Source organism: Pelobates fuscus, chromosome 9, assembly GCF_036172605.1.
Source record: "Pelobates fuscus isolate aPelFus1 chromosome 9, aPelFus1.pri, whole genome shotgun sequence".
NCBI lineage: Eukaryota > Metazoa > Chordata > Amphibia > Anura > Pelobatidae > Pelobates > Pelobates fuscus.
Window position 1 is genome coordinate 129,193,110 of NC_086325.1, and position 23,148 is coordinate 129,216,257.

A 23,148-nucleotide genomic window follows, 5' to 3' on the forward strand; every position below is an offset into this window, starting at 1 on the left:
TCAGGCCTACAGCGTGTACTCTGTCAACCTCTGCCACTGCACATTGGCACTCATTTCTGGTGTCACAATAGCGGGCATTTAAAACCCAAAAACTTTTTTCACTGTAATAGATTGAATAGCAGTTAGTTGTCTGCAAGCATCTGTGTGTCAGGCCTACAGTGTGTACTCTGCCAACCTCTGCCAGTGCACATTGCCACTCATATCTGGTGTCACAATAGCGTGCATTTAAAAACAAATAATTATTTTCACTGATATAGATTGAATAGCAGTTAGTTGTCTGCAAGTGTCTGTGTGTCAGGCCAACAGCGTATACTCTGCCAACCTATGCCAGTCCACATTGCCACTCATATCTGGTGTCACAATAGCATGCATTTAAAACCAAAAAACTTTTTTCACTGTTATAGATTGAATAGCAGTTAGTTGTCTTCATGCGGGTGTCAGGTCTACAGCGTGTACTCTGCCAACCTCTGCCAGTGCACATTGCCACTCATATCTGGTGTCACAATAGCGTGCATTTAAAACCAAAACACTTTTTTCACTGTTATAGATTGAATAGCAGTTAGTTGTCTTCAAGCGGGTGTGTCAGGACTACAGCGTGTACTCTGCCAACCTCTGCCAGTGCACATTGCCACTCATATCTGGTGTCACAATAGCGTGCATTTAAAACCAAAAAACTTTTTTTACTGTTATAGATTGAATAGCAGTTAGTTGTCTTCAAGTGGGTGTCAGGCCTACAGCGTGTACTCTGCCAACCTCTGCCAGTGCACATTGCCACTCATATCTGGTGTCACAATAGCGTGCATTTAAAACCAAAAACTTTTTTCACTGTTATAGATTGAATAGCAGTTAGTTGTCTTCAAGCGGGTGTCAGGCCTACAGCGTGTACTCTGCCAACCTCTGCCAGTGCACATTGCCACTCATATCTGGTGTCACAATAGCGTGCATTTAAAACCCAAAAACTTTTTTCACTGTTATAGATTGAATAGCAGTTAGTTGTCTTTAAGCGGATGTCAGGCCTACAGCGTGTACTCTTCCAACCTCTGCCAGTGCACATTGCCACTCATATCTGGTGTCACAATAGCGTGCATTTAAAACCAAAAAACTTTTTTCACTGTTATACATTGAATAGCAGTTAGTTGTCTTCAAGCGGGTGTGTCAGGACTACAGCGTGTACTCTGCCAACCTCTGCCAGTGCACATTGCCACTCATATCTGGTGTCACAATAGCGTGCATTTAAAACCCAAAAACTTTTTTTACTGTTATAGATTGAATAGCAGTTAGTTGTCTTCAAGTGGGTGTCAGGCCTACAGTGTGTACTCTGCCAACCTCTGCCAGTGTACATTGCCACTCATACCTGGTGTCACAATAGCGTGCATTTAAAACCCAAAAACTTTTTTCACTGTTATAGATTGAATAGCAGTTAGTTGTCTTCAAGCGGGTGTCAGGCCTACAGCGTGTACTCTGCCAACCTCTGCCAGTGCACATTGCCACTCATATCTGGTGTCACAATAGCGTGCATTTAAAACCAAAAACTTTTTTCACTGTTATAGATTGAATAGCAGTTAGTTGTCTTCAAGCGGGTGTAAGGCCTACAATGTGTACTCTGCCAACCTCTGCCAGTGCACATTGCCACTCATATCTGGTGTCACAATAGCGTGCATTTAAAACCCAAAAGCTTTTTTCACTGTTATAGATTGAATAGCAGTTAGTTGTCTTTAAGTGGGTGTCAGGCCTACAGCGTGTACTCTGCCAACCTCTGCCAGAGCACATTGCCACTCATATCTGGTGTCACAATAGCGTGCATTTAAAACCCCAATTTTTTTTACACTGTTATTGATTGAATAGCAGTTAGTTGTCTTCAAGCGTGTGTGTCAGGCCTACAGCGTGTACTCTGCCAACCTCTGCCAATGCAAAGTGCCACTCATATCTGGTGTCACAATAGCGTGCATTTAAAACCCAAAAACTTTTTTCACTGTTATAGATTGAATAGCAGTTAGTTGTCTTCAAGCGGGTGTCAGGCTAACAGCGTGTACTCTGCAAACATCTGCCAGTGCATATTGCCACTCATATCTGGTGCCACAATAGTGTGCATTTAAAACCCAAAAACTTTTTTCACTGTTATAGATTGAATAGCAGTTAGTTGTCTTCAAGCAGGTGTCAGGCCTACAGCGTGTACTCTGCCAACCTCTGCCAGTGCACATTGCCACTCATATCTGGTGTCACAATAGCGTGCATTTAAACCAAAAAATGTGTTCACTGTTATAGATTGAATAGCAGTTAGTTGTCTTCAAGCGGGTGTCAGGCCTAAAGCGTGTACTCTGCCAATCTCTGCCTGTGCACATTGCCACTCATATCTTCTGTCACAATAGCGTGCATTTAAAACCCCAAAACTTTTTTCACTGTTATAGATTGAATAGCAGTTAGTTGTCTTCAAGCGGGTGTCAGGCCTACAGCGTGTACTCTGCCAACCTCTTCCAGTGCACATTGCCACTCATATCTGGTGTCACAATAGCGTGCATTTAAAACACAAAAACGTTTTTCACTGTTATAGATTGAATAGCAGTTAGTTGTCTTCAAGCGGGTGTCAGGCCTACAGCGTGTACTCTGCCAACCTCTGCCAGTGCACATTGCCACTCATATCTGGTGTCACAATAGCGTGCATTTAAAACCCAAAATCTTTTTTCACTATTATAGATTGAATAGCAGTTAGTTGTCTTCAAGTGGGTGTCAGGCCTACAGTGTGTACTCTGACAACCTCTGCCAGTGCACATTGCCACTCATACCTGGTGTCACAATAGCGTGCATTTAAAACCAAAAAACTTTTTTCACTGTTATAGATTGAATAGCAGTTAGTTGTCTTCAAGCGGGTGTCAGGCCTACAGCGTGTACTCTGCCAACCTCTGCCAGTGCACATTGCCACTCATATCTGGTGTCACAATAGCGTGCATTTAAAACCCCAATTTTTTTTACACTGTTATTGATTGAATAGCAGTTAGTTGTCTTCAAGCGTGTGTGTCAGGCCTACAGCGTGTACTCTGCCAACCTCTGCCAATGCAAAGTGCCACTCATATCTGGTGTCACAATAGCGTGCATTTAAAACCCAAAAACTTTTTTCACTGTTATAGATTGAATAGCAGTTAGTTGTCTTCAAGCGGGTGTCAGGCTAACAGCGTGTACTCTGCAAACATCTGCCAGTGCATATTGTCACTCATATCTGGTGCCACAATAGTGTGCATTTAAAACCCAAAAACTTTTTTCACTGTTATAGATTGAATAGCAGTTAGTTGTCTTCAAGCAGGTGTCAGGCCTACAGCGTGTACTCTGCCAACCTCTGCCAGTGCACATTGCCACTCATATCTGGTGTCACAATAGCGTGCATTTAAACCAAAAAATGTGTTCACTGTTATAGATTGAATAGCAGTTAGTTGTCTTCGGGCGGGTGTCAGGCCTAAAGCGTGTACTCTGCCAATCTCTGCCTGTGCACATTGCCACTCATATCTTCTGTCACAATAGCGTGCATTTAAAACCCCAAAACTTTTTTCACTGTTATAGATTGAATAGCAGTTAGTTGTCTTCAAGCGGGTGTCAGGCCTACAGCGTGTACTCTGCCAACCTCTTCCAGGGCACATTGCCACTCATATCTGGTGTCACAATAGCGTGCATTTAAAACACAAAAACGTTTTTCACTGTTATAGATTGAATAGCAGTTAGTTGTCTTCAAGCGGGTGTCAGGCCTACAGCGTGTACTCTGCCAACCTCTGCCAGTGCACATTGCCACTCATATCTGGTGTCACAATAGCGTGCATTTAAAACCCAAAATCTTTTTTCACTATTATAGATTGAATAGCAGTTAGTTGTCTTCAAGTGGGTGTCAGGCCTACAGTGTGTACTCTGACAACCTCTGCCAGTGCACATTGCCACTCATACCTGGTGTCACAATAGCGTGCATTTAAAACCAAAAAACTTTTTTCACTGTTATAGATTGAATAGCAGTTAGTTGTCTTTAAGCGGATGTCAGGCCTACAGCGTGTACTCTTCCAACCTCTGCCAGTGCACATTGCCACTCATATCTGGTGTCACAATAGCGTGCATTTAAAACCCAAAAACTTTTTTCACTGTTATAGATTGAATAGCAGTTAGTTGTCTTTAAGCGGATGTCAGGCCTACAGCGTGTACTCTTCCAACCTCTGCCAGTGCACATTGCCACTCATATCTGGTGTCACAATAGCGTGCATTTAAAACCAAAAAACTTTTTTCACTGTTATACATTGAATAGCAGTTAGTTGTCTTCAAGCGGGTGTGTCAGGACTACAGCGTGTACTCTGCCAACCTCTGCCAGTGCACATTGCCACTCATATCTGGTGTCACAATAGCGTGCATTTAAAACCCACAAACTTTTTTTACTGTTATAGATTGAATAGCAGTTAGTTGTCTTCAAGTGGGTGTCAGGCCTACAGTGTGTACTCTGCCAACCTCTGCCAGTGTACATTGCCACTCATACCTGGTGTCACAATAGCGTGCATTTAAAACCCAAAAACGTTTTTCACTGTTATAGATTGAATAGCAGTTAGTTGTCTTCAAGCGGTTGTCAGGCCTACAGCGTGTACTCTGCCAACCTCTGCCAGTGCACATTGCCACTCATATCTGGTGTCACAATAGCGTGCATTTAAAACCAAAAACTTTTTTCACTGTTATAGATTGAATAGCAGTTAGTTGTCTTCAAGCGGGTGTCAGGCCTACAGCGTGTACTCTGCCAACCTCTGCCAGTGCACATTGCCACTCATATCTGGTGTCACAATAGCGTGCATTTAAAACCCAAAAACTTTTTTCACTGTTATACATTGAATAGCAGTTAGTTGTCTTCAAGCGGGTGTAAGGCCTACAATGTGTACTCTGCCAACCTCTGCCAGTGCACATTGCCACTCATATCTGGTGTCACAATAGCGTGCATTTAAAACCCAAAAGCTTTTTTCACTGTTATAGATTGAATAGCAGTTAGTTGTCTTTAAGTGGGTGTCAGGCCTACAGCGTGTACTCTGCCAACCTCTGCCAGAGCACATTGCCACTCATATCTGGTGTCACAATAGCGTGCATTTAAAACCCCAATTTTTATTACACTGTTATTGATTGAATAGCAGTTAGTTGTCTTCAAGCGTGTGTGTCAGGCCTACAGCGTGTACTCTGCCAACCTCTGCCAATGCAAAGTGCCACTCATATCTGGTGTCACAATAGCGTGCATTTAAAACCCAAAAACTTTTTTCACTGTTATAGATTGAATAGCAGTTAGTTGTCTTCAAGCGGGTGTCAGGCTAACAGCGTGTACTCTGCAAACATCTGCCAGTGCATATTGCCACTCATATCTGGTGCCACAATAGTGTGCATTTAAAACCCAAAAACTTTTTTCACTGTTATAGATTGAATAGCAGTTAGTTGTCTTCAAGCAGGTGTCAGGCCTACAGCGTGTACTCTGCCAACCTCTGCCAGTGCACATTGCCACTCATATCTGGTGTCACAATAGCGTGCATTTAAACCAAAAAATGTGTTCACTGTTATAGATTGAATAGCAGTTAGTTGTCTTCAAGCGGGTGTCAGGCCTAAAGCGTGTACTCTGCCAATCTCTGCCTGTGCACATTGCCACTCATATCTTCTGTCACAATAGCGTGCATTTAAAACCCCAAAACTTTTTTCACTGTTATAGATTGAATAGCAGTTAGTTGTCTTCAAGCGGGTGTCAGGCCTACAGCGTGTACTCTGCCAACCTCTTCCAGTGCACATTGCCACTCATATCTGGTGTCACAATAGCGTGCATTTAAAACACAAAAACGTTTTTCACTGTTATAGATTGAATAGCAGTTAGTTGTCTTCAAGCGGGTGTCAGGCCTACAGCGTGTACTCTGCCAACCTCTGCCAGTGCACATTGCCACTCATATCTGGTGTCACAATAGCGTGCATTTAAAACCCAAAATCTTTTTTCACTATTATAGATTGAATAGCAGTTAGTTGTCTTCAAGTGGGTGTCAGGCCTACAGTGTGTACTCTGACAACCTCTGCCAGTGCACATTGCCACTCATACCTGGTGTCACAATAGCGTGCATTTAAAACCAAAAAACTTTTTTCACTGTTATAGATTGAATAGCAGTTAGTTGTCTTCAAGCGGGTGTCAGGCCTACAGCGTGTACTCTGCCAACCTCTGCCAGTGCACATTGCCACTCATATCTGGTGTCACAATAGCGTGCATTTAAAACCCCAATTTTTTTTACACTGTTATTGATTGAATAGCAGTTAGTTGTCTTCAAGCGTGTGTGTCAGGCCTACAGCGTGTACTCTGCCAACCTCTGCCAATGCAAAGTGCCACTCATATCTGGTGTCACAATAGCGTGCATTTAAAACCCAAAAACTTTTTTCACTGTTATAGATTGAATAGCAGTTAGTTGTCTTCAAGCGGGTGTCAGGCTAACAGCGTGTACTCTGCAAACATCTGCCAGTGCATATTGTCACTCATATCTGGTGCCACAATAGTGTGCATTTAAAACCCAAAAACTTTTTTCACTGTTATAGATTGAATAGCAGTTAGTTGTCTTCAAGCAGGTGTCAGGCCTACAGCGTGTACTCTGCCAACCTCTGCCAGTGCACATTGCCACTCATATCTGGTGTCACAATAGCGTGCATTTAAACCAAAAAATGTGTTCACTGTTATAGATTGAATAGCAGTTAGTTGTCTTCGGGCAGGTGTCAGGCCTAAAGCGTGTACTCTGCCAATCTCTGCCTGTGCACATTGCCACTCATATCTTCTGTCACAATAGCGTGCATTTAAAACCCCAAAACTTTTTTCACTGTTATAGATTGAATAGCAGTTAGTTGTCTTCAAGCGGGTGTCAGGCCTACAGCGTGTACTCTGCCAACCTCTTCCAGTGCACATTGCCACTCATATCTGGTGTCACAATAGCGTGCATTTAAAACACAAAAACGTTTTTCACTGTTATAGATTGAATAGCAGTTAGTTGTCTTCAAGCGGGTGTCAGGCCTACAGCGTGTACTCTGCCAACCTCTGCCAGTGCACATTGCCACTCATATCTGGTGTCACAATAGCGTGCATTTAAAACCCAAAATCTTTTTTCACTATTATAGATTGAATAGCAGTTAGTTGTCTTCAAGTGGGTGTCAGGCCTACAGTGTGTACTCTGACAACCTCTGCCAGTGCACATTGCCACTCATACCTGGTGTCACAATAGCGTGCATTTAAAACCAAAAAACTTCTTTCACTGTTATAGATTGAATAGCAGTTAGTTGTCTTCAAGCGGGTGTGTCAGGCCTACAGCGTGTACTCTGCCAACCTCTGCCAGTGCACAGTGCCACTCATATCTGGTGTCACAATAGCGTGCATTTAAAAACAAATAATTTTTTTCACTGATATAGATTGAATAGCAGTTAGTTGTCTGCAAGTGTCTGTGTGTCAGGCCAACAGCGTGTACTCTGCCAACCTCTGCCAGTGCACAATGCCACTCATACCTGGTGTCACAATAGCGTGCATTTAAAACCCAAAAACTTTTTTTAACTGTTATAGATTGAATAGCAGTTAGTTGTCTTCAAGCGGGTGTCAGGCCTACAGCGTGTACTCTGCCAACCTCTGCCAGTGCACATTGCCACTCATATCTGGTGTCACAATAGCATGCATTTAAAACCAAAAAACTTTTTTCACTGTTATAGATTGAATAGCAGTTAGTTGTCTTCAAGCGGGTGTCAGGCCTACAGCGTGTACTCTGCCAACCTCTGCCAGTGCACATTGCCACTCATATCTGGTGTCACAATAGCGTGCATTTAAAACCCAAAATCTTTTTTCACTATTATAGATTGAATAGCAGTTAGTTGTCTTCAAGTGGGTGTCAGGCCTACAGTGTGTACTCTGACAACCTCTGCCAGTGCACATTGCCACTCATACCTGGTGTCACAATAGCGTGCATTTAAAACCAAAAAACTTTTTTCACTGTTATAGATTGAATAGCAGTTAGTTGTCTTCAAGCGGGTGTCAGGCCTACAGCGTGTACTCTGCCAACCTCTGCCAGTGCACATTGCCACTCATATCTGGTGTCACAATAGCGTGCATTTAAAACCCCAATTTTTTTTACACTGTTATTGATTGAATAGCAGTTAGTTGTATTCAAGCGTGTGTGTCAGGCCTACAGCGTGTACTCTGCCAACCTCTGCCAGTGCACATTGCCACTCATATCTGGTGTCACAATAGCGTGCATTTAAAACCCAAAAACTTTTTTCACTGTTATAGATTGAATAGCAGTTAGTTGTCTTCAAGCAGGTGTCAGGCCTACAGCGTGTACTCTTCCAATCTCTGCCAGTGCACATTGCCACTCATATCTGGTGTCACAATAGCGTGCATTTAAAACCAAAAAACTTTTTTCACTGTTATACATTGAATAGCAGTTAGTTGTCTTCAAGCCGGTGTAAGGCCTACAGCGTGTACTCTGCCAACCTCTGCCAGTGCACATTGCCACTCATATCTGGTGTCACAATAGCGTGCATTTAAACCAAAAAATGTGTTCACTGTTATAGATTGAATAGCAGTTAGTTGTCTTCAAGCGGGTGTCAGGCCTAAAGCGTGTACTCTGCCAATCTCTGCCTGTGCACATTGCCACTCATATCTTCTGTCACAATAGCGTGCATTTAAAACCCCAAAACTTTTTTCACTGTTATAGATTGAATAGCAGTTAGTTGTCTTCAAGCGGGTGTCAGGCCTACAGCGTGTACTCTGCCAACCTCTTCCAGTGCACATTGCCACTCATATCTGGTGTCACAATAGCGTGCATTTAAAACACAAAAACGTTTTTCACTGTTATAGATTGAATAGCAGTTAGTTGTCTTCAAGCGGGTGTCAGGCCTACAGCGTGTACTCTGCCAACCTCTGCCAGTGCACATTGCCACTCATATCTGGTGTCACAATAGCGTGCATTTAAAACCCAAAATCTTTTTTCACTATTATAGATTGAATAGCAGTTAGTTGTCTTCAAGTGGGTGTCAGGCCTACAGTGTGTACTCTGACAACCTCTGCCAGTGCACATTGCCACTCATACCTGGTTTCACAATAGCGTGCATTTAAAACCAAAAAACTTCTTTCACTGTTATAGATTGAATAGCAGTTAGTTGTCTTCAAGCGGGTGTGTCAGGCCTACAGCGTGTACTCTGCCAACCTCTGCCAGTGCACAGTGCCACTCATATCTGGTGTCACAATAGCGTGCATTTAAAAACAAATAATTTTTTTCACTGATATAGATTGAATAGCAGTTAGTTGTCTGCAAGTGTCTGTGTGTCAGGCCAACAGCGTGTACTCTGCCAACCTCTGCCAGTGCACAGTGCCACTCATACCTGGTGTCACAATAGCGTGCATTTAAAACCCAAAAACTTTTTTCACTGTTATAGATTGAATAGCAGTTAGTTGTCTTCAAGCGGGTGTCAGGCCTACAGCGTGTACTCTGCCAACCTCTGCCAGTGCACATTGCCACTCATATCTGGTGTCACAATAGCATGCATTTAAAACCAAAAAACTTTTTTCACTGTTATAGATTGAATAGCAGTTAGTTGTCTTCAAGCGGGTGTCAGGCCTACAGCGTGTACTCTGCCAACCTCTGCCAGTGCACATTGCCACTCATATCTGGTGTCACAATAGCGTGCATTTAAAACCAAAAAACTTTTTTCACTGTTATGGATTGAATAGCAGTTAGTTGTCTTCAAGCGGGTGTCAGGCCTACAGCGTGTACTCTGCCAACCTCTGCCAGTGCACATTGCCACTCATATCTGGTGTCACAATAGCATGCATTTAAAACCAAAAAACGTTTTTCACTGTTATAGATTGAATAGCAGTTAGTTGTCTTCAAGCGGGTGTCAGGCCTACAGTGTGTACTCTGCCAACCTCTGCCAGTGCACATTGCCACTCATATCTGGTGTCACAATAGCGTGCATTTAAAACTCAAATGCTTTTTTCACTGTTATAGATTGAATAGCAGTTAGTTGTCTTCAAGCGGGTTTCAGGCCTACAGCGTGTACTCTGCCAACCTCTGCCAGTGCACATTGCCACTCATATCTGGTGTCACAATAGCGTGCATTTAAAACCCAAAAACTTTTTTCACTGTTATAGATTGAATAGCAGTTAGTTGTCTTCAAGCGGGTGTCAGGCCTACAGCGTGTACTCTTCCAATCTCTGCCAGTGCACATTGCCACTCATATCTGGTGTCACAATAGCGTGCATTTAAAACCAAAAAACTTTTTTCACTGTTATACATTGAATAGCAGTTAGTTGTCTTCAAGCCGGTGTAAGGCCTACAGCGTGTACTCTGCCAACCTCTGCCAGTGCACATTGCCACTCATATCTGGTGTCACAATAGCGTGCATTTAAAATCCAAAAGATTTTTTCACTGTTATAGATTGAATAGCAGTTAGTTGTCTTTAAGTGGGTGTCAGGCCTACAGCGTGTACTCTGCCAACCTCTGCCAGTGCACATTGCCACTCATATCTGGTGTCACAATAGCGTGCATTTAAAACCCCAATTTTTTTTACACTGTTATTGATTGAATAGCAGTTAGTTGTCTTCAAGCGTGTGTGTCAGGCCTACAGCGTGTACTCTGCCAACCTCTGCCAATGCAAAGTGCCACTCATATCTGGTGTCACAATAGCGTGCATTTAAAACCCAAAAACTTTTTTCACTGTTATAGATTGAATAGCAGTTAGTTGTCTTCAAGCGGGTGTCAGGCTAACAGCGTGTACTCTGCAAACATCTGCCAGTGCATATTGCCACTCATATCTGGTGCCACAATAGTGTGCATTTAAAACCCAAAATCTTTTTTCACTGTTATAGATTGAATAGCAGTTAGTTGTCTTCAAGCAGGTGTCAGGCCTACAGCGTGTACTCTGCCAACCTCTGCCAGTGCACATTGCCACTCATATCTGGTGCATTTAAACCAAAAAATGTGTTCACTGTTATAGATTGAATAGCAGTTAGTTGTCTTCAAGCGGGTGTCAGGCCTAAAGCGTGTACTCTGCCAATCTCTGCCTGTGCACATTGCCACTCATATCTTCTGTCACAATAGCGTGCATTTAAAACCCCAAAACTTTTTTCACTGTTATAGATTGAATAGCAGTTAGTTGTCTTCAAGCGGGTGTCAGGCCTACAGCGTGTACTCTGCCAACCTCTGCCAATGCAAAGTGCCACTCATATCTGGTGTCACAATAGCGTGCATTTAAAACCCAAAAACTTTTTTCACTGTTATAGATTGAATAGCAGTTAGTTGTCTTCAAGCGGGTGTCAGGCTAACAGCGTGTACTCTGCAAACATCTGCCAGTGCATATTGCCACTCATATCTGGTGTCACAATAGCGTGCATTTAAAACACAAAAAGTTTTTCACTGTTATAGATTGAATAGCAGTTAGTTGTCTTCAAGCGGGTGTCAGGCCTACAGCGTGTACTCTGCCAACCTCTGCCAGTGCACATTGCCACTCATATCTGGTGTCACAATAGCGTGCATTTAAAACCCAAAATCTTTTTTCACTATTATAGATTGAATAGCAGTTAGTTGTCTTCAAGTGGGTGTCAGGCCTACAGTGTGTACTCTGACAACCTCTGCCAGTGCACATTGCCACTCATACCTGGTGTCACAATAGCGTGCATTTAAAACCCAAAAACTTTTTTCACTGTTATAGATTGAATAGCAGTTAGTTGTCTTCAAGCGGGTGTCAGGCCTACAGCGTGTACTCTACCAACCTCTGCCAGTGCACATTGCCACTCATATCTGGTGTCACAATAGCGTGCATTTAAAACCAAAAAACTTTTTTCACTGTTATAGATTGAATAGCAGTTAGTTGTCTTCAAGCGGGTGTCAGGCCTACAGCGTGTACTCTGCCAACCTCTGCCAATGCAAAGTGCCACTCATATCTGGTGTCACAATAGCGTGCATTTAAAACCCAAAAACTTTTTTCACTGTTATAGATTGAATAGCAGTTAGTTGTCTTCAAGCGGGTGTCAGGCTAACAGCGTGTACTCTGCAAACATCTGCCAGTGCATATTGCCACTCATATCTGGTGCCACAATAGTGTGCATTTAAAACCCAAAAACTTTTTTCACTGTTATAGATTGAATAGCAGTTAGTTGTCTTCAAGCAGGTGTCAGGCCTACAGCGTGTACTCTGCCAACCTCTGCCAGTGCACATTGCCACTCATATCTGGTGTCACAATAGCGTGCATTTAAACCAAAAAATGTGTTCACTGTTATAGATTGAATAGCAGTTAGTTGTCTTCAAGCGGGTGTCAGGCCTAAAGCGTGTACTCTGCCAATCTCTGCCTGTGCACATTGCCACTCATATCTTCTGTCACAATAGCGTGCATTTAAAACCCCAAAACTTTTTTCACTGTTATAGATTGAATAGCAGTTAGTTGTCTTCAAGCGGGTGTCAGGCCTACAGCGTGTACTCTGCCAACCTCTTCCAGTGCACATTGCCACTCATATCTGGTGTCACAATAGCGTGCATTTAAAACACAAAAACGTTTTTCACTGTTATAGATTGAATAGCAGTTAGTTGTCTTCAAGCGGGTGTCAGGCCTACAGCGTGTACTCTGCCAACCTCTGCCAGTGCACATTGCCACTCATATCTGGTGTCACAATAGCGTGCATTTAAAACCCAAAATCTTTTTTCACTATTATAGATTGAATAGCAGTTAGTTGTCTTCAAGTGGGTGTCAGGCCTACAGTGTGTACTCTGACAACCTCTGCCAGTGCACATTGCCACTCATACCTGGTGTCACAATAGCGTGCATTTAAAACCAAAAAACTTTTTTCACTGTTATAGATTGAATAGCAGTTAGTTGTCTTCAAGCGGGTGTCAGGCCTACAGCGTGTACTCTGCCAACCTCTGCCAGTGCACATTGCCACTCATATCTGGTGTCACAATAGCGTGCATTTAAAACCCCAATTTTTTTTACACTGTTATTGATTGAATAGCAGTTAGTTGTCTTCAAGCGTGTGTGTCAGGCCTACAGCGTGTACTCTGCCAACCTCTGCCAATGCAAAGTGCCACTCATATCTGGTGTCACAATAGCGTGCATTTAAAACCCAAAAACTTTTTTCACTGTTATAGATTGAATAGCAGTTAGTTGTCTTCAAGCGGGTGTCAGGCTAACAGCGTGTACTCTGCAAACATCTGCCAGTGCATATTGTCACTCATATCTGGTGCCACAATAGTGTGCATTTAAAACCCAAAAACTTTTTTCACTGTTATAGATTGAATAGCAGTTAGTTGTCTTCAAGCAGGTGTCAGGCCTACAGCGTGTACTCTGCCAACCTCTGCCAGTGCACATTGCCACTCATATCTGGTGTCACAATAGCGTGCATTTAAACCAAAAAATGTGTTCACTGTTATAGATTGAATAGCAGTTAGTTGTCTTCGGGCGGGTGTCAGGCCTAAAGCGTGTACTCTGCCAATCTCTGCCTGTGCATATTGCCACTCATATCTTCTGTCACAATAGCGTGCATTTAAAACCCCAAAACTTTTTTCACTGTTATAGATTGAATAGCAGTTAGTTGTCTTCAAGCGGGTGTCAGGCCTACAGCGTGTACTCTGCCAACCTCTTCCAGTGCACATTGCCACTCATATCTGGTGTCACAATAGCGTGCATTTAAAACACAAAAACGTTTTTCACTGTTATAGATTGAATAGCAGTTAGTTGTCTTCAAGCGGGTGTCAGGCCTACAGCGTGTACTCTGCCAACCTCTGCCAGTGCACATTGCCACTCATATCTGGTGTCACAATAGCGTGCATTTAAAACCCAAAATCTTTTTTCACTATTATAGATTGAATAGCAGTTAGTTGTCTTCAAGTGGGTGTCAGGCCTACAGTGTGTACTCTGACAACCTCTGCCAGTGCACATTGCCACTCATACCTGGTGTCACAATAGCGTGCATTTAAAACCAAAAAACTTCTTTCACTGTTATAGATTGAATAGCAGTTAGTTGTCTTCAAGCGGGTATGTCAGGCCTACAGCGTGTACTCTGCCAACCTCTGCCAGTGCACAGTGCCACTCATATCTGGTGTCACAATAGCGTGCATTTAAAAACAAATAATTTTTTTCACTGATATAGATTGAATAGCAGTTAGTTGTCTGCAAGTGTCTGTGTGTCAGGCCAACAGCGTGTACTCTGCCAACCTCTGCCAGTGCACAGTGCCACTCATACCTGGTGTCACAATAGCGTGCATTTAAAACCCAAAAACTTTTTTCACTGTTATAGATTGAATAGCAGTTAGTTGTCTTCAAGCGGGTGTCAGGCCTACAGCGTGTACTCTGCCAACCTCTGCCAGTGCACATTGCCACTCATATCTGGTGTCACAATAGCATGCATTTAAAACCAAAAAACTTTTTTCACTGTTATAGATTGAATAGCAGTTAGTTGTCTTCAAGCGGGTGTCAGGCCTACAGCGTGTACTCTGCCAACCTCTGCCAGTGCACATTGCCACTCATATCTGGTGTCACAATAGCGTGCATTTAAAACCCAAAATCTTTTTTCACTATTATAGATTGAATAGCAGTTAGTTGTCTTCAAGTGGGTGTCAGGCCTACAGTGTGTACTCTGACAACCTCTGCCAGTGCACATTGCCACTCATACCTGGTGTCACAATAGCGTGCATTTAAAACCAAAAAACTTTTTTCACTGTTATAGATTGAATAGCAGTTAGTTGTCTTCAAGCGGGTGTCAGGCCTACAGCGTGTACTCTGCCAACCTCTGCCAGTGCACATTGCCACTTATATCTGGTGTCACAATAGCGTGCATTTAAAACCCCAATTTTTTTTACACTGTTATTGATTGAATAGCAGTTAGTTGTCTTCAAGCGTGTGTGTCAGGCCTACAGCGTGTACTCTGCCAACCTCTGCCAGTGCACATTGCCACTCATATCTGGTGTCACAATAGCGTGCATTTAAAACCCAAAAACTTTTTTCACTGTTATAGATTGAATAGCAGTTAGTTGTCTTCAAGCGGGTGTCAGGCCTACAGCGTGTACTCTTCCAATCTCTGCCAGTGCACATTGCCACTCATATCTGGTGTCACAATAGCGTGCATTTAAAACCAAAAAACTTTTTTCACTGTTATACATTGAATAGCAGTTAGTTGTCTTCAAGCCGGTGTAAGGCCTACAGCGTGTACTCTGCCAACCTCTGCCAGTGCACATTGCCACTCATATCTGGTGTCACAATAGCGTGCATTTAAACCAAAAAATGTGTTCACTGTTATAGATTGAATAGCAGTTAGTTGTCTTCAAGCGGGTGTCAGGCCTAAAGCGTGTACTCTGCCAATCTCTGCCTGTGCACATTGCCACTCATATCTTCTGTCACAATAGCGTGCATTTAAAACCCCAAAACTTTTTTCACTGTTATAGATTGAATAGCAGTTAGTTGTCTTCAAGCGGGTGTCAGGCCTACAGCGTGTACTCTGCCAACCTCTGCCAGTGCACATTGCCACTCATATCTGGTGTCACAATAGCGTGCATTTAAAACCCAAAATCTTTTTTCACTATTATAGATTGAATAGCAGTTAGTTGTCTTCAAGTGGGTGTCAGGCCTACAGTGTGTACTCTGACAACCTCTGCCAGTGCACATTGCCACTCATACCTGGTGTCACAATAGCGTGCATTTAAAACCAAAAAACTTCTTTCACTGTTATAGATTGAATAGCAGTTAGTTGTCTTCAAGCGGGTGTGTCAGGCCTACAGCGTGTACTCTGCCAACCTCTGCCAGTGCACAGTGCCACTCATATCTGGTGTCACAATAGCGTGCATTTAAAAACAAATAATTTTTTTCACTGATATAGATTGAATAGCAGTTAGTTGTCTTCAAGCGGGTGTCAGGCCTACAGCGTGTACTCTGCCAACCTCTTCCAGTGCACATTGCCACTCATATCTGGTGTCACAATAGCGTGCATTTAAAACACAAAAACGTTTTTCACTGTTATAGATTGAATAGCAGTTAGTTGTCTTCAAGCGGGTGTCAGGCCTACAGCGTGTACTCTGCCAACCTCTGCCAGTGCACATTGCCACTCATATCTGGTGTCACAATAGCGTGCATTTAAAACCCAAAATCTTTTTTCACTATTATAGATTGAATAGCAGTTAGTTGTCTTCAAGTGGGTGTCAGGCCTACAGTGTGTACTCTGACAACCTCTGCCAGTGCACATTGCCACTCATACCTGGTGTCACAATAGCGTGCATTTAAAACCAAAAAACTTCTTTCACTGTTATAGATTGAATAGCAGTTAGTTGTCTTCAAGCGGGTGTGTCAGGCCTACAGCGTGTACTCTGCCAACCTCTGCCAGTGCACAGTGCCACTCATATCTGGTGTCACAATAGCGTGCATTTAAAAACAAATAATTTTTTTCACTGATATAGATTGAATAGCAGTTAGTTGTCTGCAAGTGTCTGTGTGTCAGGCCAACAGCGTGTACTCTGCCAACCTCTGCCAGTGCACAGTGCCACTCATACCTGGTGTCACAATAGCGTGCATTTAAAACCCAAAAACTTTTTTCACTGTTATAGATTGAATAGCAGTTAGTTGTCTTCAAGCGGGTGTCAGGCCTACAGCGTGTACTCTGCCAACCTCTGCCAGTGCACATTGCCACTCATATCTGGTGTCACAATAGCATGCATTTAAAACCAAAAAACTTTTTTCACTGTTATAGATTGAATAGCAGTTAGTTGTCTTCAAGCGGGTGTCAGGCCTACAGCGTGTACTCTGCCAACCTCTGCCAGTGCACATTGCCACTCATATCTGGTGTCACAATAGCGTGCATTTAAAACCAAAAAACTTTTTTCACTGTTATGGATTGAATAGCAGTTAGTTGTCTTCAAGCGGGTGTCAGGCCTACAGCGTGTACTCTGCCAACCTCTGCCAGTGCACATTGCCACTCATATCTGGTGTCACAATAGCATGCATTTAAAACCAAAAAACGTTTTTCACTGTTATAGATTGAATAGCAGTTAGTTGTCTTCAAGCGGGTGTCAGGCCTACAGTGTGTACTCTGCCAACCTCTGCCAGTGCACATTGCCACTCATATCTGGTGTCACAATAGCGTGCATTTAAAACTCAAATGCTTTTTTCACTGTTATAGATTGAATAGCAGTTAGTTGTCTTCAAGCGGGTTTCAGGCCTACAGCGTGTACTCTGCCAACCTCTGCCAGTGCACATTGCCACTCATATCTGGTGTCACAATAGCGTGCATTTAAAACCCAAAAACTTTTTTCACTGTTATAGATTGAATAGCAGTTAGTTGTCTTCAAGCGGGTGTCAGGCCTACAGCGTGTACTCTTCCAATCTCTGCCAGTGCACATTGCCACTCATATCTGGTGTCACAATAGCGTGCATTTAAAACCAAAAAACTTTTTTCACTGTTATAGATTGAATAGCAGTTAGTTGTCTTCAAGCGGGTGTCAGGCCTACAGCGTGTACTCTGCCAACCTCTGCCAGTGCACATTGCCACTCATATCTGGTGTCACAATAGCGTGCATTTAAAACCCAAAAACTTTTTTCACTGTTATAGATTGAATAGCAGTTAGTTGTCTTCAAGCGGGTGTCAGGCCTACAGCGTGTACTCTGCCAACCTCTGCCAGTGCACATTGCCACTCATATCTGGTGTCACAATAGCGTGCATTTAAAACCCAAAAGCTTTTTTCACTGTTATAGATTGAATAGCAGTTAGTTGTCTTTAAGTGGGTGTCAGGCCTACAGCGTGTACTCTGCCAACCTCTGCCAGTGCACATTGCCACTCATATCTGGTGTCACAATAGCGTGCATTTAAAACCCCAATTTTTTTTACACTGTTATTGATTGAATAGCAGTTAGTTGTCTTCAAGCGTGTGTGTCAGGCCTACAGCGTGTACTCTGCCAACCTCTGCCAATGCAAAGTGCCACTCATATCTGGTGTCACAATAGCGTGCATTTAAAACCCAAAAACTTTTTTCACTGTTATAGATTGAATAGCAGTTAGTTGTCTTCAAGCGGGTGTCAGGCTAACAGCGTGTACTCTGCAAACATCTGCCAGTGCATATTGCCACTCATATCTGGTGCCACAATAGTGTGCATTTAAAACCCAAAAACTTTTTTCACTGTTATAGATTGAATAGCAGTTAGTTGTCTTCAAGCAGGTGTCAGGCCTACAGCGTGTACTCTGCCAACCTCTGCCAGTGCACATTGCCACTCATATCTGGTGCATTTAAACCAAAAAATGTGTTCACTGTTATAGATTGAATAGCAGTTAGTTGTCTTCAAGCGGGTGTCAGGCCTAAAGCGTGTACTCTGCCAATCTCTGCCTGTGCACATTGCCACTCATATCTTCTGTCACAATAGCGTGCATTTAAAACCCCAAAACTTTTTTCACTGTTATAGATTGAATAGCAGTTAGTTGTCTTCAAGCGGGTGTCAGGCCTACAGCGTGTACTCTGCCAACCTCTGCCAATGCCAAGTGCCACTCATATCTGGTGTCACAATAGCGTGCATTTAAAACCCAAAAACTTTTTTCACTGTTATAGATTGAATAGCAGTTAGTTGTCTTCAAGCGGGTGTCAGGCTAACAGCGTGTACTCTGCAAACATCTGCCAGTGCATATTGCCACTCATATCTGGTGTCACAATAGCGTGCATTTAAAACACAAAAAGTTTTTCACTGTTATAGATTGAATAGCAGTTAGTTGTCTTCAAGCGGGTGTCAGGCCTACAGCGTGTACTCTGCCAACCTCTGCCAGTGCACATTGCCACTCATATCTGGTGTCACAATAGCGTGCATTTAAAACCCAAAATCTTTTTTCACTATTATAGATTGAATAGCAGTTAGTTGTCTTCAAGTGGGTGTCAGGCCTTCAGTGTGTACTCTGACAACCTCTGCCAGTGCACATTGCCACTCATACCTGGTGTCACAATAGCGTGCATTTAAAACCCAAAAACTTTTTTCACTGTTATAGATTGAATAGCAGTTAGTTGTCTTCAAGCGGGTGTCAGGCCTACAGCGTGTACTCTACCAACCTCTGCCAGTGCACATTGCCACTCATATCTGGTGTCACAATAGCGTGCATTTAAAACCAAAAAACTTTTTTCACTGTTATAGATTGAATAGCAGTTAGTTGTCTTCAAGCGGGTGTCAGGCCTACAGCGTGTACTCTGCCAACCTCTGCCAGTGCACATTGCCACTCATATCTGGTGTCACAATAGCGTGCATTTAAAACCAAAAAAACTTTTTTTACTGTTATAGATTGAATAGCAGTTAGTTGTCTTCAAGTGGGTGTCAGGCCTACAGTGTGTACTCTGCCAATCTCTGCCTGTGCACATTGCCACTCATATCTTCTGTCACAATAGCGTGCATTTAAAACCCCAAAACTTTTTTCACTGTTATAGATTGAATAGCAGTTAGTTGTCTTCAAGCGGGTGTCAGGCCTACAGCGTGTACTCTGCCAACCTCTTCCAGTGCACATTGCCACTCATATCTGGTGTCACAATAGCGTGCATTTAAAACACCAAAACGTTTTTCACTGTTATAGATTGAATAGCAGTTAGTTGTCTTCAAGCGGGTGTCAGGCCTACAGCGTGTACTCTGCCAACCTCTGCCAGTGCACATTGCCACTCATATCTGGTGTCACAATAGCGTGCATTTAAACCAAAAAATGTGTTCACTGTTATAGATTGAATAGCAGTTAGTTGTCTTCAAGCGGGTGTCAGGCCTAAAGCGTGTACTCTGCCAATCTCTGCCTGTGCACATTGCCACTCATATCTTCTGTCACAATAGCGTGCATTTAAAACCCCAAAACTTTTTTCACTGTTATAGATTGAATAGCAGTTAGTTGTCTTCAAGCGGGTGTCAGGCCTACAGCGTGTACTCTGCCAACCTCTGCCAGTGCACATTGCCACTCATATCTGGTGTCACAATAGCGTGCATTTAAAACCCAAAATCTTTTTTCACTATTATAGATTGAATAGCAGTTAGTTGTCTTCAAGTGGGTGTCAGGCCTACAGTGTGTACTCTGACAACCTCTGCCAGTGCACATTGCCACTCATACCTGGTGTCACAATAGCGTGCATTTAAAACCAAAAAACTTCTTTCACTGTTATAGATTGAATAGCAGTTAGTTGTCTTCAAGCGGGTGTGTCAGGCCTACAGCGTGTACTCTGCCAACCTCTGCCAGTGCACAGTGCCACTCATATCTGGTGTCACAATAGCGTGCATTTAAAAACAAATAATTTTTTTCACTGATATAGATTGAATAGCAGTTAGTTGTCTTCAAGCGGGTGTCAGGCCTACAGCGTGTACTCTGCCAACCTCTTCCAGTGCACATTGCCACTCATATCTGGTGTCACAATAGCGTGCATTTAAAACACAAAAACGTTTTTCACTGTTATAGATTGAATAGCAGTTAGTTGTCTTCAAGCGGGTGTCAGGCCTACAGCGTGTACTCTGCCAACCTCTGCCAGTGCACATTGCCACTCATATCTGGTGTCACAATAGCGTGCATTTAAAACCCAAAATCTTTTTTCACTATTATAGATTGAATAGCAGTTAGTTGTCTTCAAGTGGGTGTCAGGCCTACAGTGTGTACTCTGACAACCTCTGCCAGTGCACATTGCCACTCATACCTGGTGTCACAATAGCGTGCATTTAAAACCAAAAAACTTCTTTCACTGTTATAGATTGAATAGCAGTTAGTTGTCTTCAAGCGGGTGTGTCAGGCCTACAGCGTGTACTCTGCCAACCTCTGCCAGTGCACAGTGCCACTCATATCTGGTGTCACAATAGCGTGCATTTAAAAACAAATAATTTTTTTCACTGATATAGATTGAATAGCAGTTAGTTGTCTGCAAGTGTCTGTGTGTCAGGCCAACAGCGTGTACTCTGCCAACCTCTGCCAGTGCACAGTGCCACTCATACCTGGTGTCACAATAGCGTGCATTTAAAACCCAAAAACTTTTTTCACTGTTATAGATTGAATAGCAGTTAGTTGTCTTCAAGCGGGTGTCAGGCCTACAGCGTGTACTCTGCCAACCTCTGCCAGTGCACATTGCCACTCATATCTGGTGTCACAATAGCATGCATTTAAAACCAAAAAACTTTTTTCACTGTTATAGATTGAATAGCAGTTAGTTGTCTTCAAGCGGGTGTCAGGCCTACAGCGTGTACTCTGCCAACCTCTGCCAGTGCACATTGCCACTCATATCTGGTGTCACAATAGCGTGCATTTAAAACCAAAAAACTTTTTTCACTGTTATGGATTGAATAGCAGTTAGTTGTCTTCAAGCGGGTGTCAGGCCTACAGCGTGTACTCTGCCAACCTCTGCCAGTGCACATTGCCACTCATATCTGGTGTCACAATAGCATGCATTTAAAACCAAAAAACTTTTTTCACTGTTATAGATTGAATAGCAGTTAGTTGTCTTCAAGCGGGTGTCAGGCCTACAGTGTGTACTCTGCCAACCTCTGCCAGTGCACATTGCCACTCATATCTGGTGTCACAATAGCGTGCATTTAAAACTCAAATGCTTTTTTCACTGTTATAGATTGAATAGCAGTTAGTTGTCTTCAAGCGGGTTTCAGGCCTACAGCGTGTACTCTGCCAACCTCTGCCAGTGCACATTGCCACTCATATCTGGTGTCACAATAGCGTGCATTTAAAACCCAAAAACTTTTTTCACTGTTATAGATTGAATAGCAGTTAGTTGTCTTCAAGCGGGTGTCAGGCCTACAGCGTGTACTCTTCCAATCTCTGCCAGTGCACATTGCCACTCATATCTGGTGTCACAATAGCGTGCATTTAAAACCAAAAAACTTTTTTCACTGTTATAGATTGAATAGCAGTTAGTTGTCTTCAAGCGGGTGTCAGGCCTACAGCGTGTACTCTGCCAACCTCTGCCAGTGCACATTGCCACTCATATCTGGTGTCACAATAGCGTGCATTTAAAACCCAAAAACTTTTTTCACTGTTATAGATTGAATAGCAGTTAGTTGTCTTCAAGCGGGTGTCAGGCCTACAGCGTGTACTCTGCCAACCTCTGCCAGTGCACATTGCCACTCATATCTGGTGTCACAATAGCGTGCATTTAAAACCCAAAAGCTTTTTTCACTGTTATAGATTGAATAGCAGTTAGTTGTCTTTAAGTGGGTGTCAGGCCTACAGCGTGTACTCTGCCAACCTCTGCCAGTGCACATTGCCACTCATATCTGGTGTCACAATAGCGTGCATTTAAAACCCCAATTTTTTTTACACTGTTATTGATTGAATAGCAGTTAGTTGTCTTCAAGCGTGTGTGTCAGGCCTACAGCGTGTACTCTGCCAACCTCTGCCAATGCAAAGTGCCACTCATATCTGGTGTCACAATAGCGTGCATTTAAAACCCAAAAACTTTTTTCACTGTTATAGATTGAATAGCAGTTAGTTGTCTTCAAGCGGGTGTCAGGCTAACAGCGTGTACTCTGCAAACATCTGCCAGTGCATATTGCCACTCATATCTGGTGCCACAATAGTGTGCATTTAAAACCCAAAAACTTTTTTCACTGTTATAGATTGAATAGCAGTTAGTTGTCTTCAAGCAGGTGTCAGGCCTACAGCGTGTACTCTGCCAACCTCTGCCAGTGCACATTGCCACTCATATCTGGTGCATTTAAACCAAAAAATGTGTTCACTGTTATAGATTGAATAGCAGTTAGTTGTCTTCAAGCGGGTGTCAGGCCTAAAGCGTGTACTCTGCCAATCTCTGCCTGTGCACATTGCCACTCATATCTTCTGTCACAATAGCGTGCATTTAAAACCCCAAAACTTTTTTCACTGTTATAGATTGAATAGCAGTTAGTTGTCTTCAAGCGGGTGTCAGGCCTACAGCGTGTACTCTGCCAACCTCTGCCAATGCAAAGTGCCACTCATATCTGGTGTCACAATAGCGTGCATTTAAAACCCAAAAACTTTTTTCACTGTTATAGATTGAATAGCAGTTAGTTGTCTTCAAGCGGGTGTCAGGCTAACAGCGTGTACTCTGCAAACATCTGCCAGTGCATATTGCCACTCATATCTGGTGTCACAATAGCGTGCATTTAAAACACAAAAAGTTTTTCACTGTTATAGATTGAATAGCAGTT